Genomic DNA, 12,520 nt, shown 5'->3' on the forward strand with positions numbered 1-12,520 from the left:
TAAAGATGCTCAACGAACACATCAGAAGGGGCTGCTTCCCATTTTGAACCAAAATTGGCCAGTCTATGAGCTGCCTCATTTTTATGTCGAAGGACATGGGTGAGCTCGAGTCCATCGAATTTATCTTCCAGCTTGCGTACCTCTTGTCGATAAGCGGTCATATTATCATCTAGACATGACCACTCTTTCATGACTTGATTAACAACCAACTGAGAGTCTCCACGGACGATTAATCGGCGAATGCCTAAAGAGATTGTAATCCTTAATCCATGGAGTAGCGCCTCGTATTCCGCCACATTATGGGACGCAGAAAAATGTATCCACAATACGTAGCTCAATCTTTCTCCAGTCGGGGAAATCAAGATGACCCCAGCTCCAGTGCCTGTGAGCCTCTTCGACCCATCAAAATGCATAGTCCAATAGTCCAGGCCCACTTCGCGATCCGTCCATTTGCTTCGCGATTGTGAAGTATATCCCCGTGTGGAAACGATGTGACTACCGTGACCGGGTGACTTTGAAAGTAGTGAGATAATTTCCTGACGGTAATTAGGACACCATATAGTAACTTTTGAACCTGAGGATATCTTGTCTTGGAGTCGGCTAAAACCTCGCTAACGAAATAAATTGGACGTTGGACTTTTTGAACATGGCCTTCCTCTTCACGCTCGACAACCAGGACCGCACTCACAACCTGGGAGGTCGCCGACACATATAACAGTAGCGGCTCTTGCGGATGTGGCGAGGCCAAAACTGGTGAAGTGGTGAGGAGTTTCTTGAAGTCTTCAAAGGCTTTCTGTGCTTCGGGCCCCCACGGGAAATTGTTAGTCTTCTTCAGCAGCTTGAAGAAAGGCATCCCTCGCTTGCCGAGTCGTGAAACGAACCGGCTGAGCGCCGCCATGCAACCAGTCTGCTTTTGGATGTCTTTTTGGGAGCTTGGCGGTTTCATGTTGAGGATGGCGTTGATTTTCTCCGGGTTGGCCTGTATACCTCTTTGAGATACCATAAATCCGAGCAATTTCCCCGACGGTACTCCGAAGATGCACTTTTCCAGGTTTAGTTTCATCTTGAAAGCACGAATGCTTGAAAATGTTTCTTCTAAATCCGCAATCAGGCCATCCTTCTGCTTGATCTTGACGACTACATCATCAACATAAGCTTCAACATTGCGACCGATCTGAGTTGAAAAACATCTTTGAATTATGCGTTGATAGGTCGCTCCTACATTTTTCAATCCAAAGGGCATGGTGATGTAGCAGTTGGCCCCTAAGGGCGTAATAAACGAGGTCTTCAAGCAGTCGGATTCTTTTAGTCGGATCTGATGATATCCCGAGTAACAGTCCAAGAAGCTGAGTAACTCGCAACCGATTGTAATTCCAAGGACCATATCAGAAGATGTTATGTTCTCTAACACGTAATGCAATACTATTCATCTTCAAAAGGACTTCACTAGCACGGTATTAATACTTTTAGAGCATTTTGTAATGTTCTGTTTGAAAGAAAAACAGACTTTATTTTGTTCGAAACAAAAGCATACCAGACTTGACACGCTGATGGTCTACATGATTGAAGAAACAACGTCATATAAACCGTGAGTACCTCACTAATGGTCACCCAACTCGCCATGATTTTCTTTGTGCTGCCCACCTTATGTCTAAAGATTTATCTCAAAACAGTCTTCCAATTTCATATGCTAATTGAATGTATTTTCAGACTATAACTACCTTCAGAAATTTTATTTTCATTTGTTATTTAACGACGATCATATTTGTAATCCAACCAATCAAAAGCATATTGCTGAAAAATTAACACTGGTGGAGAAACTTTTTTACTCCCGGTTGGTAACCCCCTTTAGTCCTGGGTTTCCAACCGAGAGTAGCAATCCGGACTAAAGATGCCCATCTTTAGTCCCGGTTGAAATAACCGGGACTAAAGAGAGGGATCTTTAGTTCTGGTTGTTGTTACCAACCGGGACTAAAGAGAGGGTAGCGTGCAGTCCAGATGTCCCCTTTTTTTTTTCTTTTTTATTTTCTCCCTAATCGAGTGGCATGCACATCCCCAAATCAAACCCCAAATCCCCAAATCAAAGTAACATCCCAAATCCACATCACAAATCACAAAACTTAAAGTTACTCATACACACAAATCAAATACATCACAAATCCTAAAAAAATTACAAAACAAATCAAATACATCACATATTATACATCTCAAATCCATACAAATGTACAATGAATCACGAAATTATACATCCCAATGAATCACAGATTATATAAAAAAAAAGAAAACAAAGCCGGCTGCCTCCGCTCACCACGGCTGCCCGCCGCCTGCCCGCTGCCGCTGGGCTTGGCCCTGCCGGCCGCCTGTCGGCCCCCGGATGGGAGGGGAGGAGGAGGAAGGGGAGAAGGAGGAGGAGGAGAGGGGAGGGGACGAGGAGGCTTGGATCGGATCTGAGGGAGTTGGAGAGGGGTGATATCTGAGAGGAGTTGGAGAGAGACGATCTTATCTCTAAATATTTCTTCTGGGACTTAACCGATCAGAGATAGGAGAGAAATATTTACTCCCGGTTGGACTTACCAACTAGGACTAAAGATAGATTTTTAGTCCCGGTTTGTAGTACCAACTGGGACTAAAGATCTAAATGATTATTACTCCCGGTTGTTACTACCAACCTGGACTAAAGTGATAATCTTTAGTCCTAGTTGATACTACCAACCGAGACTAACTGACAGGGCATAAACCAGGACTAAAGATCAAAATTTTTATAACCGGGACTAAAAACAATTTTTAGTCTCGGTTTTTATTAGAACCGGGACTATTGTGGAAATCAGGCGACCATGCAAAGATCATTCCTCCGGTAGTGTAACCATTCGTGCTTGGTGCAGTAGAAATTATATACCACTCTATAAAACTGCATTTATAAAAATCGTTATCATTATTTTCACCATATATTCATGCAGCAACGCGTGGGGTATTTTCTAGTAATTCTATTTTACGTTCCTGATGTTTTGCTCGTGATCGAATTGCAATCCCCAACCACAAAATCGGGTTTAACTCCTCCCCCCATCTTTGAGAACCGGTGTAAATCAACTCCTTCAGTGCTTTGAGAAGTGGTTTCGTCTTCCCCCTCTCTCCTCCATCTATCTCGACGGCGCTGTACCCAAGCACGAAGACCTGCCACCAAGAGTTGGAGCTCATGGCTCCGGCGGCGGCAGCCACGGCCAACCGCAGCACGGACCACACGTGACACATCACCACAGCAGGCGCAAGGTAGTAGTCGATGCACTCGGGCACAGAGGAGGTTGGCGAGCGTGCTTCGACGCTTGGGCGGCGCTCCCCGGAGGCTAGAGCCCTCCTGAGAGGCCACAACAGGTTACGCCACCATCGCATCCGCAGTGCCTTTGTCACCCATGACATCAAAGAGCTGCTACGGGACAGCCTCCCCCTCACATGGATTTGATGCGATCCTTCCGCTGAAATTGGAGGATTTTGGGTGCTCTGTGGCTGCTCTGTCCGAGCGGTTTTGGTTGTATCGGGAATGGAGAGATTGGTGATGATGACCCAGTAGTGGGTGCTTCATTCTCGGAATTTTTCATATGTTCTACTCCCTCCGTTTCACAATGTAAGTCATTCTAGCATTTCCCACATTTATATTGATGTTAATGAATCTAGACATATATATCTATCTAGATTCATTAATATCAATATGAACATGGGAAATGCTAAAATGACTTACATTGTGAAACGGAGGAAGTAATGTTTAGTACTCCGTGCTCCTTACATGGTTGCATACCAGGATGGTTCTTGTGTCAGGAGAAGTTACGTCATGAAGATTTTCGCCAACTAAGGATGAAGATTTACAAATAGATTTAAATAATTGTTTACTCCTTATGTGTTGGTTTTGCTTGATATTGTCGGATTGTTTTTGGATTTGCTTGATGTTGCCATATTGTTTTGCTCTCTTGAGAGAATTTTGTAATAAGTGGCTCTAGCTTCTTTTGAAGTAAAGGCTAGGATTTATTCCCATAATCTAAAAAAAGTCAGGAGAAGATTACCTATTTTGTAAAGAACTTTTAAGCGAGAATCTGTGGCTGTCAAGCTTGGCGGCTAATTGGGATGGACCTTGCGGGATCGCTGTTGGTCAACATGGCTCACTTGGTTGACACCTCGATGCTCTAGTTCTTCGGTTGGCTCATCACCACTGGTTAGTATTTGCTACGCACACAGATAAATCCGCAAGCGCACGGATACCGTTGTAGCACTTTCCCTTATAGTATTCCAATGGCATCGAACACAAGAAACATGTGTGTATTATCTATGATCAAGATTCTATCTAAGGACAACAATTGATGAAGATTTTGGCTAGAGAGGACTCCTATGAACTTAGTGTCATGGTTATGAATACCACATATATAATAGTAGTTGACTAAGCTCGGCATGACCCACCACATACCATGTCTTATACGGAATCATACCTCGTGTATAGAAGGAGTTCCGGATAAGGAAGGACGAATAAAAGTTCTATATGGAAATGACAAGGACTACCCGGATTGTATCCATATTTGTCTCCCTAGTCCTACTTGAACAAGGGGACATCTATGGATATAAATACAAAGCCCCTAGGGGGAGGGACAACAACACAGACCATAGACGCACAACATATAAGCCAACCCACGCTAAGACAAGCTGCCGGATGTCGACATCAGATATAAGCATAGACAAACCCAATATGGTGTCTACAGAGGCCAACAAGAGAGACCTAGCGCTATCTCTGATCTCGCCGAGTGCGGATTCAAGGAGGAAGACTACCCTGTCGTCGACTACGTGTTGGTTATCCATGCCGCCAAGTCGACGATGGCTAGATATGTTATCCCAATTATTGTAATGGTGTGATTACGATGAATAAAGAGCAACACCGGCTTCGACCAACAGGAGTAGGCTATTACATGTCAAATAAGGGGCCCGAACCGGTATAAAAATTCTTGTCTCCAAATCTTTTACCTCAATCTCGCATATACCCTAGTACAACGATCCCCATACTATGCAAAATACCATAGTTGCGATCGCAAACATTGACACTTAGCTAGTTATCTTGGTGAAAGGTGAAGTTCTATCGAATGCTTTGGACACTAGCCTCCCCTGGTCTGTCAGGCTGAGTTTGGCCTTGAACTCTATGATGTACCCGAACATGGAGGGATACAAAGGACGGACAAGATTGTCACCACCTACCGAGTACCTCACTTTCCGTGGAGCACACAACAAACGAAGATAATTTCTAACCTAGACACCACATCTAAGTTATTAATTACTACTCTAGCCTTGCGCAGGAACTTTCTTCTTTATCCAGGGTCCTAGTACTAGAGCACTCAGTTGCGCACTAAGCGATGAATTAGCACCGATGATAATATTTCTCACTTAAGTAAACTAAGTAAAGAATATAAAGAAGGGTCTAATCTTCCTTTATAAAAGGAAGCATCCGCCGAGATACAAGCAAGAAGGATTTTTTTTATTTTTTTAACCTTTTTAATTTTTAATTTTTTTAGAAAACTCTATCAAAAATTATTTTCAAAATCTGAACCTTTTGGCCACGCTAGCCAGCCTGACTTGGCAAAACAACACTGGCACGCCACCCACAGCGGACGTGATAGTTTTGTCCTATCACGCCAGTGAGGCCAACATGGCCAAATGATGTTGTCACGCTAGTGGGTTCGACGTGACAATATTGTTTTGTCATGCCAGTTTGGCTGTCTGATTAAAAGGTTCAGATCTTAAAAATAAGTTTTGAATTAGTTTATTTTTAAAATTAAACATTAAAAATTTGAAAAAATAAAAAAAAATTCGAGAAGAAGGCCGACAGTCCCAACGCTTCTCCGGAACTCCGCTGGAAGAATATCGACACTTCGGCACTCCTCCGTAAAAGTGTCAGAGAAAACTCCGATATTCGGGGCATTCCTTTCAGAGCTTCCCCTCATTGTCTACTCAACCCTACGTACCAAAATAGAGCTGAAGTTCTAAAAGTGAGTTGCACTCTACTTTGTTGTGCATTGACGAGTGTGTTGAGCTCCTCCTTTTATAGCCTTCACATGATGGTTGGAATGGCGGTTATGGAGGCCGGTGCGCTTCTAACCGTCATTGGGAAGCCATCTGGGACGTCCACGTGGAAGGTGGAGATAAGGTGGGCCAAGATTAGTTCAGCCGAACCCTTGGTTCGGCCGACTCTTGGGCCCCACCTCTCTCCACCAACTTTCTTCAGCAGCTTGCAGGTGGGCCCCTATGGCGGTTAAGGATAGTTCGGTCCCACTTTAGGTCTATTTCTACAGACAGGTGAGCCTCCCAATCCTTGTGCTCACGCATGGTTCGCCGGAGGTTCATTTTTGTTGCATGGTGGGGGAATTTTCTCCTTAAATGACTTGCATACATATTTTTACTAAAACTAGTGGAAATGATTAGTAGTAAACCCCTACCACTAATCTTTGCTAGTACATTTCATTTCTTTTATGTAGGAGTTGACGGTTAAAGTTTGCATTTAATGACCTTCAACACCGCTGGCTGTGGTGCTGTAGTGGCTAGGCGGGGTCGTCATGCACGCTGATGGCGGCGGAGAGGACACCATGTTGTGCCGTAGTGGCAAGGCGGGGTCGTCATGCACGCCGATGGCGGCGGAGAGGACACCGTGTTGTGCACGCTAGCAGTGAAGGAAGGTCGAGAAGCAGATGAAGCAGGGCAGCGGGAGCCGCCTGAAGGGCAAGAGAGAAGAAGGAAGGAGAGAGGAGAGGTAAGGAAGAAGATAATTGAGCTATCGACGCCAAATTATTACAACGAAAAATAATTCGTGGCAATATGTTGTACTATCGCAATGATAATTTTTCTGTGGCAAATAACTATATTTTGTTGCAACGAATTACTATCACTGTTTTATTTAGTACTTTTGTTGCAATAGGAAATGAGCTATTACCACGAAAAAAATTACCGTTGCAAAAAAAAAAACATGTTCTGTTGCTACAATTTTAATTTTTGTGGCAATTTGCGTAGTACATGGCTGTGATAATTTACTTTTCACTATTTTCTATTGCCATAATCAACAAATTCGTTGCAATAAAAAATTTATCATTTGATAATTTAACTTATTTTTTTCATATGAACATGGATTAGGACAAATTTTATAGCTCTCGACGAGATCTACAACTTTATAGGTGACAACTTTTTCATTTGAAATATTTTAGATACTCAAATCAATGATTCAAATATCTGTTAGGTAGGCTCAAATAGAATGATGCATTTTTAAATAATATTGATGCGTAGGTGAGTTAGTAAAGGAGAGCGTGTGTGAAAGAGAGATCTTGGGTTTGAATGCCACACATAGAGTGGTGGTAATAATTATTTATTGCAACGATGTGAAGTGTTGGAATATAACTTTTTGCCACATCCATTTTATGGCAATATCAAAATTTATTACAACTAAATGAAAATCGTTTCAATAACCTATTACCACTCTATTTATTGCCACGGTTAGCAACGATTTTAAGATTGTGGCGATATGTATCTATTGCCACAATTTTATCATTGATGCTACGATTTTTTTCATAGCAATAAATTATTTTTCTAGTAGAGATGAGTCGAAAGTTGCTGATTTGTAGGTCCCACCTGCTGACTTAGCTAGTCAGCTGAGGTCGTCAAACTGCCACGTCATCAGAAACCGCTTCCAAAACCACTAAGGGAGTCGATTCGCACCGGTTTTCGGAGATGGGGGAGACGTTACAGTTTTGCAGTTGGGGGAGGTGACTCGATTACGAGCAAGAGATGAGAGACGTAAATAGACTTATTCCTTTTATAAATCAAAATGAACATAATATAAAGTCAACAAACGCACGTTTGAACCTGATTAAGATAATCATATACAAATTTTACCTTGGTTTCCTTTAGCACACTCTTCAAACTGCTAAACAGTGTATTTCGTACGAAAACATTTTATATAGAAGTTTATTTTAGATATTAGATAAATCTATTAAAATAATTAAAACTTAATAGGTCTATAAACTTTCTCGTTTTATATATATGTCTGTATTTAGTCATCATTTTTAATTTTTAATAGGTTTGAATGGACTAAATCTATAAAAACACGCCAATTGAGAAGAATTGATGGTTTGAATTGCACGCGTTATAGGACCATGATGTAATATAGAAAAGTAAACAGTTTTATTCATCCAGTATAGTTTTGGTCCTGGTTTTATCCCTTAACAATGAAACTTATAGTTATTGGTCTCTCAACTCTCATAACCATTTACAGTCTACCCCTCTGAGTTCAAGGAAGGATGATTTTTGATAATGTGGCACAATGTGGCACCAAAGTTAGCAAATCAAAAAAAAATTCAAGAACTAACCAAACTATTGCAAAATATAGATTTAAAGTGGTGTAGACAAAACTACATATTTAAGATCAAATTTATATTAAAAAATAGATTTAGAGCTAAGTATAGCAAAACCATATATTTAAAAATAAAGTTATCGCAAAACTACAGAGTTTAGAGTTTATATCCCTAACAATAATATTATTACAGTTTTGAATATCCATCTTTTTATAAAATTGGAGCTACAGTTTTGTGATAAGGTTATTATTAAATATGTAGTTTTGCAATACTCTAATTTAAATATGTAATTCACTTTAAATTTGTAGTTATATGATAAACTTGATATTAAATATATAGTTTTGCTATACATGATTTTACATCTATAATTTTGTGATAGAATAATTAAAATGTTGATAGTTTTGTGAAACTTACTTAAAAAATAATCATACATCATGAAGAGAAAACAGAGGAAGATGGCAGATGGGTTCTAATATTTGTCTTAATTTGCTTATTTATTTTTTAGCCCTTTATTATTAATCGATATGATGATGTCATCACTATTTCCTTATGGAGCTGTTTGGATGGGACTAAAAAAATTTTTTTTATCCCTATCACATCGGATGTTTGACACTAATTAAAAGTATTAAATGTAGACTATTGACAAAACCCATTACATAACCCTGGACTAATTCGCGAGACGAACCTATTGAGCCTAATTAATCCATGATTAGCCTATGTGATGCTACAGTAAATATATGCTAATTATGGTTTAATTAGGCTTAAAAAATTTGTCACGCGAATTAGCTCTCATTTATGTAATTAGTTTTTAGGTAGTCTATATTTAATACTCTAAATTAATATCTAAACATCCGATGTGATAAGGACAAGTTTAGTCTCTGGATCCAAACACCACCTATGTAGGCTCCACATACGGTTACATCCTTGAATGCCACCATTGTTTGGTTCTAGCAATGAATGTAAATGGTTGACACTTGAGAAAAATAATAAATACCGGCCGGCTTCATAGTTAAGAAACAAAATGTGGGCATGTAATCAGATATACACATCAACATAGATACATTGTTAATTCTCACTTCACAGCATGTATAAAATTCACACAATTATATATACCTCTAAAATAATGTTCATTTTGCGCAACCAACATTTGATAACAGGGTGCATATATATTGGATCTGATCCCATGACCAATTCCATATGTAGGGAGTAGCAAAAACCACCAGTTTCCTACCCAATTTAAGTACAATTCAGTTCTTCATACTTGCGTTGTAGAAGAATAAGGAAAAACAAAACAGAAAACTAAAGTTATTTGAACTCATTAACTATACATGTATCAATTTGCAGCAAATGGCTGATAATAAATCTTCCAAAATTCTCCACAACACACTCATAGTGATTTCATACAATATAGCTACATCTGGCAGCATGATGGACTGGGCTCGTCCACCATGTGCACATAGTACGGCGTACAAACAATCTTGGGATTGTTTTGCTCTTCTTCCTTCTTCTTCTTCTCCTTCTCCTCTTTCTCTTTCTTCTCCTTCTCCTCTTTCTCCTTCTTTTCCTTCTCCTCCTTTTCCTTCTTCTCATCAACCGGTGTGACCGTGTCAATGACAATGTGAGTACGCCGCATCTGTTTCCTCAACTCCATTGTCAAACACGTGACATCCATGTTTTCATTGCCAACTATGGTCACCTTATCTTTATCTCGATCGGCTGTGATTGACAAGATTCCTATATCCAAGACAATAATAATCCTAATGAACTAAGGTGTAAGGAATAGGTGTGTAGTTTTCGTGTACCATTAATGTTTATTTGCTAAGAATAAATGTTAAAACGGAGGCTTGCAGATTAATTATTAAGGTTATATATATGTTGCCTCAAATATTCACAGTTGCATTTCCTCCCGGAAAGGCAAAAATGCCCATAAGAAAGGGACAAAATGCTCATTCATCTCCATCGACAACTTTATTTTTTGAGGGTTAAGCAGCGCGAGAGCAAGTATAATTCAGTATACAAAAACCATGATGCATAGTATTATATAGTACTTGGAACAAGATGCGATCGAAGTATTACCACTATGTTTAGCAATTATTTGCATAACTTTAGATTTCTTCCTTTCATCCGTCATTGGCACCTTTATCTCCACCTTTATCTACAACGACAAGAAAAAAGTAAATAAATATTTCTGTACTATTCAATGGAATATTCAACATGTTCAGAAAGCAATTGGTGAAATGAAATGAAATTTGAAAGACAATGATGTAAAGGAGTGAAAGTCCAGCCTTCCCTTTCAGAATTAATGTTGACGAAGCAAGTGGATATTTCTCATAGTAGGGACTATGGTAGTGGTATGTTGGTAACTCCGGCCAGACTTAGAAAGCTCAAAATTGGAAAGAGGCTTGCCATAGTTTGAAATTATAAGAAATACCATGGTAGCTCTCTGACTTGGCCGAGGAGTTAGTAGAACTTTTGGGGGTTTATTTTTTGGGTACACTTGAGTTGTTTTATACTCCCCCGTCCTAAAATATATGTATTTTTACACTTCGACACAGTTTTCAAGATGTTACTTTAACCAACTATATCTAGTAAGATGTTTTAAATAAAAACAGTTGCATATATGACAATTTGTTGAATGATATATCTAATAACATCAATTTAAATGATTGAATGTTTTTTATTTTTTTTGCTATTAATAGTTAAAGTTAAAAATGTTTGACTTGACACTATTCTAAAAATACTTATGTTTTGGGACGGAGGGATTACATGTTTTTCCACACTTTCGGTATGTAAGTCTAACTCGTTTAGGCTAGTGTTTAGTTTATTACCCCCCACCAGTTTTCAAATAATGTTACTAGGTACTATTCAAATTATAACTTAAACCACTGGTCCTTTGTGCAAAAAATATATCGTATATATACTTAAAAGAGTGAAATACTAGCAGTACATGTTCTGACGTAAATGCAATTATACAACTTTCATTAATCATAATTAATCCTTTAAAAATATTAATGGTCAAATTCGAAACATTGATGGTCAGCAGTGACAGATGAAGACGGATGGAGTACTATATTAGTTTGAACCATAGGAAATACACTTTTATCCGCATACCTCACTTTTCAATTAATATGCACAAACTCATTCAAAAATTGCTGCACAATTAAGTATTGGGTTCAAAAGGGCCCTGACCCATGCATGAGGATGTTGAGAAAGAACTGACTCTAACATAAGCAGCCAACTCCTAGCAGAGCAGTGGTGGCAATGGTGGCTGAGGGAATGGAGTTAGCGTAGCTAATTTGGTGAACAAATTAACCGGCAAATTAAAGCAACAGAGAAGGTTTCACCATGAGTAGGGATGTGAAGTTATCAGGAATATAACGACAGATCTTTCCCATCTCTTTGCTTATGAACATCCACTAAGATCTCCATAGGTTGAGAAAATTATCTTAGACAAAACATTTAATTAAAGGCATAAATATAACTTAAATTTAGTAGTTTATACAGTTTGGGTCCCTTTTGATTCAAAACATAGCCTCGACTTCTATATGTATAAACATGATTTAGTTGAAGTGCACAGAACAATATGTTTATTTGACTACAAAAATCTATAACATATAAATATTAGGCACCAAAATCATCGAGCATGCAACTTCTTCATAGTAAAAGAAACAAAGAGATGACGCAATCATTATCTAAAATAAAAAAGAGATGACATAATACCTTTCCCATGTTTTCTCCAAAGTACTTCTCGTGCCAGAAAAAAAAATGCGCTGACAACAAACTTAACTCTCCCTCGTAAGGAAGCTAGCTACTGCAGAACGGTGGTGAACTTATAGAGCTCTCATCGTAGACTCAGTCGCAGGACCGCATGAGCATACGTAATCAACGAAGCTTAGTAAACTATTGTTGTCTTCGTCTTAAAATATATAAGAATTGTTCGAATGAATTGTTGTGATTGGTTTTGATGAAAAAATTATTCGAATGATGGGAAAGTGGATACTACCTCCTTTCCATATTACACGACGCTTTGAGTTCTTGTTTGTAATGTTTGATCATTCGTCTTATTAAAATAAATAGAATTATTATTTATTTTCTTTATGATTTGCTTTATTATAAAAATTACTTTATGTATGACTTTTCTTTTTTTATATTTACAC

The 12,520-nt window shown here is 38.9% G+C and overlaps 1 long non-coding RNA gene and 1 other non-coding gene across 2 annotated transcripts; one reads left to right on the forward strand and one right to left on the reverse strand.

The window, feature by feature from the left end:
- Positions 1–3,508: 3,508 nt before the first annotated feature.
- Positions 3,509–6,919, forward strand: LOC136351893 (uncharacterized). Its single transcript, XR_010735168.1, has 2 exons — positions 3,509–6,321; positions 6,561–6,919. It is a non-coding gene; the product is annotated as an uncharacterized lncRNA (long non-coding RNA).
- A 2,590-nt stretch (positions 6,920–9,509) lies between these two features.
- LOC4346579 (uncharacterized) lies at positions 9,510–12,230 on the reverse strand. Its single transcript, XR_010735097.1, has 3 exons — positions 12,084–12,230; positions 10,440–10,518; positions 9,510–10,097 (listed from the first exon to the last, which is right to left on the reverse strand). It is a non-coding gene; the product is annotated as an uncharacterized protein (transcript).
- Positions 12,231–12,520: the final 290 nt, after the last annotated feature.

This window comes from Oryza sativa, chromosome 9 (assembly GCF_034140825.1).
Source record: "Oryza sativa Japonica Group chromosome 9, ASM3414082v1".
NCBI classification, from domain to species: domain Eukaryota; kingdom Viridiplantae; phylum Streptophyta; class Magnoliopsida; order Poales; family Poaceae; genus Oryza; species Oryza sativa.